This window comes from Synchiropus splendidus, chromosome 18 (assembly GCF_027744825.2).
Source record: "Synchiropus splendidus isolate RoL2022-P1 chromosome 18, RoL_Sspl_1.0, whole genome shotgun sequence".
NCBI lineage: Eukaryota > Metazoa > Chordata > Actinopteri > Syngnathiformes > Callionymidae > Synchiropus > Synchiropus splendidus.
Genome location: NC_071351.1, coordinates 7,741,019 through 7,747,425, shown reverse-complemented (window position 1 = coordinate 7,747,425; position 6,407 = coordinate 7,741,019). Strand labels below are relative to the sequence as shown.

Here is a 6,407-nt window from a genome sequence, read left to right as displayed (position 1 = left end):
ACCTCATTGCTATCAATGGTATTTGAAATGCGCAATGTCTTAAATCACATGAACAAAACAAATGTAAGGCAATAATATTGGGCAACAAAAGCACAGTACAGGTTGCACTCCTTGCATTGAAAAAAATCATGTTGCTTTCATAAAATACCTTGGAAAAAATCTTTAGAAAATATGGACAATTTTATTTTAAATATGATCCAAGTGAATTCAAATCAAATGAAAATAGGTTACTTTGTGTGTTCAACAAACCCTCCTGGAGCCTCCTGCTGTTGTTTCACATTTTATTTATAGCAACATTGGAGTATTAAATGTACAGAGGACGAGTCCAACCCGAATCGCATTTACAGTGCTTGCAAATACAGAGCTTAAGTAGTACAAGAGTAACCAAATCAAATGTCACCGGAAACAAAAAAAATCTCAACAATTACCAATAACTACAAAAAGGAAGAGGTGTTGTCCATCTGACACAAAATTAAAGTTGTACAACATTTAGCTGTCACAGATATAAGACTGCAGCTCCTTCGCGGAGGAGTGTCTGAGTGTGTGTGCGTGTGTGTGTGTGTGACTATAGTCTTGTACAAAAGTGAACAGAGGTACTCATTGATATATTAAACACAAATATAAAAAGTAAAAGAGTCACAAGGTACAAAGTCTTTATTTGTATGGCGACAGCACGACTTCCCTCATGTTAAGTATGACCCCAACCCCCCCTTTTTTTATTGAAATAACTCATATAAAACACTCACTCAAAACATGTTATTGTTTGCTTTGTGTGACGGCTCATGCTATTGTCACCACCGGAGTCAACGTGAATTAAGCGCTTTGTCTTCCGTTGTTAAACCTCTTCCACTAATGAAAAGCAGATTTGGGTCGAGCTCTTATCATCTTCATCTAGATTAGGGATTAGGGGAGAATTTAGAAACAGTGTTGTTGGTATCTTCAAGTCTGAGTTGATAAGCAGGAACGGCGTGAAGCTCATTCCGGGGGACGTGGAAATGAGGACGTCGCGCAGAGTGAGTGACGGCTTTGTAGCGGTGAAACACGACGACAGCCTGAACAAAGACCAGGCGGAAAAAGAAAATAAAATGTTTTCAGTCAGCAGGATGGATTTTTGAGGTGGAGCTCTGGGTAGTTAAAATAAATAAATGCAACTCTGTTCAAGTCAGTGGAAGGAGCTCAAGTGGGTGTTCAAGTGGCTTCAGTTTTAAACTTTCAAAATAAATTGTGGAAAATCTAAGAAGCATTTTTGAGTGGGAATTCATTCTTCAACTAGGGATACAGTATATTAGTTTTTCAATACATTTTTTTCTGCATTTAAAATAATAAATAGTCCACCTTCACCTTCACCTTCTTCTGCCTCCTATCCGGAGTCGGGTCGCGGAGGCAGCATTCGGAGCAAGGAAGCCCAAACTTCCCGATCCGCACAAACCTCCTCCAGCTCTTCGGGGGGGATCCCGAGGCGTTCCCAGGCCAGACCGAGACATAATCTCTCCAGCGAGTCCTGGGTCTTCCCCGGGGTCTCCTCCTGGTAGGACATGCCCGGAACACCTCCCCAGGGAGGCGTCCAGGGGGCTCCACCCCGAGCTCCTCCCGGATGACCGAACTCCTCACCCTATCTCTAAGGGTGCGCCCAGCCACCCTGCGGAGGAAACTCATCTCAGCCGCTTGTATCCACGATCTCATCCTTTCGGTCATGACCCAAAGCTCGTGACCATAGGTGAGGGCTGGAACGTAGATCGATCGGTAAATCCAGAGCTTCGTCTTGTGACTCAGCTCCCTCTTCACCACCGCTGCAGCAGCATTGGATTATTTATACTTTAACTCTTGCCCCAAGTGGTGGAGTTTAAGTATAAATAATCCAATAAAGCCATAAAAAAAACATGTTTAAATTGGTGAAAAAATGCTCTTGACCGACAAGGCATTACATTAGATTTGAAAAAAAAAAAAAAACCCTTTCCACCCACACTAGTTTCCCACCACACACATGCTTTGTTTTTTTTGTTGTGAATCCATTTTGTGGGTTTAAACATGTGTTTATACTAGTGAGGTTGTTTTTATAGTGAGAGAGTGTCTTTTTTTATGCAATATTTTTTTTGTTCTAGCTTGAAAATCTGGACTCAAACTGGCTCACTTTGTAAACGTCTGTTTTTCCCATCAACAGAACTCACATTTAAAGGCTTCACTTTCAAAAGAAGGAGGAATGAAGATGTCGATCAGGCTGTTTGAGCTGATGGAGAACGCGATTTCCCCAATTAAACTATGTCAATAAGAACCCACCGCAGCTAATAGTCCGTTCAAACACCACATATGTCGATGTGCTGCACTCGGCATGTCTGACATGCAAATCTGAATCACAGCCTTCTCAGATCAGCGCGTGACGCTTCATCCTGACACCAAAAGCTGCGTGATTGACAGTTTGTTTGTGCTGAGGGGTTCACGGGTTGCTGAGGAGACAGAAACAGGATCTGCAAAGTACTCATTCCGCGCGTGGAAAAGGCATGTTGAGTCTTTGGTGTCTGTGAAAAGACCCTTAAATGAGAAATCTGTTTACCTGATAACAGCAATAGCACACGCGAAGCTTATCGGCGAAGAAGAAAGACATAAAATGAACAGGCAAGTATGCAACAAGGCGTTTTCGCTGAACATCAGTGGGATTTTATGCTGAGGTAAAAGATGTTTTTGCAGATTAATGTGCCCTTTGCGTTCACGACTGCTCATTCCTGGTGTGTTTTTGTCGAGATGCGCCCCTGGGACAGGAAGTGGACAGGCTCCCACTGTCGGGCTCGCGGCTTTCGTCAACAATAGCTTGCTCTGCAATGTGGAAAAACACCTTCCTCTCTATCACTGTGATCATCAACATGGACTGCAAATGCTGCTTGTGGAACCACAGGAAAGTTGCGACGGAAATATAAAAAACACGGGTGAATATTTTAGAATAGGGAAATGTGGATTCAGAATTATGTATAAATATGTACATTCATAAATATAACTATACGGGCAAATATATTTGTTTTCAATTTCATAAATATTTTTGAAAAAAAAAAATTTAAATGCATCTATATAGAAGTATCAGAATGATACTTGGAGACAGACAGACTTTTGGAAGAGCGTCTGATATAGCATTTTCCACAGGGTGGGATGTCGGGTGTCAGACATAGCGTTGAGAGAGACGGATCTAGTGGTCAGCCATGTTTGTTTACGTCCTCTGCACTAGTGAGTTCCGCTTTTTTGTTCTGTCTGTTTGGAATTTGGACATTTAAGAATAGATTCAGAACCATCATGTCTGAATCGCGAGCCTCAGCGGAAATATTTGCGTTTGGTGTCGCGAATGAGTCCATCGCAACAAGGTGGGAGGGAAAATAATGCTGCGTAGATGGATGGGCGAACTCGCATGGAATTGCGTCAATAAAAATAAAATAAATATATTTGTAACTTATAAGTGTAAGGTGACATTTTAATCCATGTCATACACCACAGCCTCATAACTCAAGCAAGGTAAAAAGTGTATCTGTGTTTGCCGAAGAACTACAGCCAATATAAATCTGAGCGTATTGTGAAGCAAATAAAGCTCAAATAATAGCACCAGCTAGTTGTGCGTTTCAGATGCACAAACACAGACTCATCTGCGGCTGCATTGTGTGTTTAGACAGACAATAAGGAAGCAAGCAACTGTGGTCGGAGTTCAAGGAAAACATGGATATAAATAGGTCATTGCAGTCCATGTCAACAGCCACCGGCACGAAACGTACTTTGAATATCTAGATAAAACCTCTATGAATGTTCTGGAAGAAAAATAAATGATCTCATATGAGCTCGAAGAAACTACATATATCTATATCTAAATGATTTTATAAGGCAACATCTTCTCAAATGAGAACGTGTTATTTAAGATCATATAGAATTGAATGGGGAAATCTATGATGAATATGCTTCTCAGTTGAGTTATTGTGAATATTTTTCATCCGCAGCATCAACTTGAATCTGAAAGTATTTACTAACATATACAATTCATATTCTGTGTGTGTATTTTAGACACTACTGAGCAATGAATGAATGAATCCCGGTCTGGACCAAATGAAGTTCTTCTTGGCAGCTACAGTTCGATACACACTGTTTATTATTAATGTAAGGAAACACTGAATTATAGCATCGATGTAAAAATGAAGAACAGGTTTCCCTCCGACCGCCAGACACAACAACCGGATGTGATCTTGCTCGTCGGACATTCGAGTTCAAAGTCCCGCTCCGGTCAAGAAACTATTGCAGCGTCCACTGAAGTATTATACTGTCGCTAAAGATATAACACACACACACTGCTCCAAAGTGCAGGTAGGAAGCTTGGCACAAGGTTTGTGTTTCCAAAGAAATACCGTAGTTACACATGTAAACAAAGACACTATCCCAGACCTAGTTTAAAACCTTCCCGGAAAACGGGCAAGGTCTCGAAAAATAGAACACACCTATACACAAATAGAAGCAAATATATAGAAAATACATTTACATGTGTATAATATACATTAAGTGTTCATAACCCTCTCTCTAGGACGATTGCGCTCTTCATTCACAAAAATATATGGTATGTCAAAGAGCCTGACGCTGATGTGGGTCCGTCTGGTTTTTAAATGGGCGAAAGCAGTTTGGTACCACAGTGTTAATCCACAACCATCTGACGGAGGAATTGACAAAGACTTGTCTCACAGGGAGGGTCCTGTGCTTCTGGCCGAATTGACTTTCATCCACTCTTGCTCTGTACATATTGCTGTCTGCAGCCAGGAACGTTTCGTTTTTGTGCTTTGTTTAACCGTACAGCACAGCAGCCAGAGATGGCTGTTTCCATCGCACAAGCGAAGATTCACCCAAGAGGGAGGCGTTTTTCACGGGACGTTTTCTCACTTCCACAGATCTCACTCCAACATGTTCGACTTGACCGGCCTGATTTAGTAAAGGCGCGTCACAAACGTTTTTGGTATGCGCTTTTTTTTTTTTGCCCCTCATACAACGCGAGCCGTTCTTTGGAAGTGGATGACTTGAAATTGAATATTTTTTTCTACTCACTGGCTGAAAAACCCTGTTCCTGTTGGCTCTGTTTCCATGGCAACATGGACGACAACACCTGAATAACGCAGCGACGAAATACAATTTTTGCAGTCCAAATAAATCCTTTGAGCTGTCAATGTGTTGCCAGGAAAACTGTGACTGTCCCATAATGCACTGCAACAAGCAGAAAAACAAGTGTCGTTTTTGGCTTCCACTCCTCGACCTAATATTGTTCTGCTTTCTACAAACCTCGGCATCCAAAAACAGCTCTGCCAATTCTTCTCCTTCCGCTTTAATAAATCAGGCCCTAAGAGAACACAAATCTGCAGTCTTGGCAGGTCAAACTTCGATTCTTACTCGACTCAAATTCTGCAGCAGATTACACATCGAGTCCTGCTCTGCTCTCCGGTGACACATTATTGGCGGGAGCTTAACAATGTGCAAAGTAATCGGATATGCAAAAATTGGTTGACTTGAATGAATCTCAGCTCAGGGGAGCAAACACAAAGCTGCTGGGTTGAAACCCAAGTAACGTGCGCAACAGAGCTAGACAGACCTGAGGCAGTAAAAATGTCCTGTCCAGCTCCGTGCACTCGCCCTCACTTCACCTGCCCTCGAGGTCTACTCTGAATTAAAACCAAAAAAATACATGGGGAAAATACTCAGCCAACTTTCATTCAGGTGGTTCTTCCTCTTCACGAACCAGAGCGTGGGGTGTTTCAGTGTAAAAAAATAGAAACAACTATCCTGATTTTATCTTGAAGTGGGAGCCAAAGAGAATTTGAAATAAAGCATTTCCGTTTCCTCCATCTCCCCGAAGGTTCTTCCCCGATATAGAATAGCGCTTCATATAAATAATTGTTTGTGATACATTTCCTCTTAAAACTATTTCAAAAACATAATACATTTGTAATTTGTAACTGTCACATTTCTTTAAAAAACACAACATACTATGTAGTTGGAGTAAAACTGTCTGTTTGTCCATCTGTTCTGTTTTTCCAAGTTGTGGCACATAGCGGCATTATTGGCACATTGTTCAGAAATACAGTTCCTCGTCCACCCACGGCGGTTTTCCCCGGGAGCCCACGACGTCCAACCGTAAGTATCTCGCCGTCTCTCTCCGCCCTGAAAATCTTCACCGTCCCGGCTCCTCTTGTGAATGTACCGACGTGTCACCTTTATCTGGAGTTCTTGGGAATATGGAATGGCAGCGTCTTAGCTGCTTTGCGTGTCGATTCTAGAAAAATAAAGATCTTCGCCAGCGTCCAAAGAGTGAGCACGCGATTTTACAAAAGAAGTGTTGTGTGTCTGGTGTCCGACTGGATCCTGTGGACACGCAGAGAAAACACCATTATCCATGACCAACACGG

At 42.0% G+C, this 6,407-nt stretch overlaps 1 protein-coding gene across 1 annotated transcript in view; it reads right to left on the bottom strand.

Annotated features, from left to right (window-relative positions):
• Positions 1-269: 269 nt before the first annotated feature.
• Positions 270-6,407, bottom strand: part of ajap1 (adherens junctions associated protein 1) — a 28,229-nt gene continuing 22,091 nt past the window's right edge. The window contains exon 6 of the mRNA XM_053849442.1: positions 270-6,363. The gene's annotated coding sequence lies outside the window, so the exon portion shown is untranslated. The remainder of the gene's footprint in view (positions 6,364-6,407) is intronic.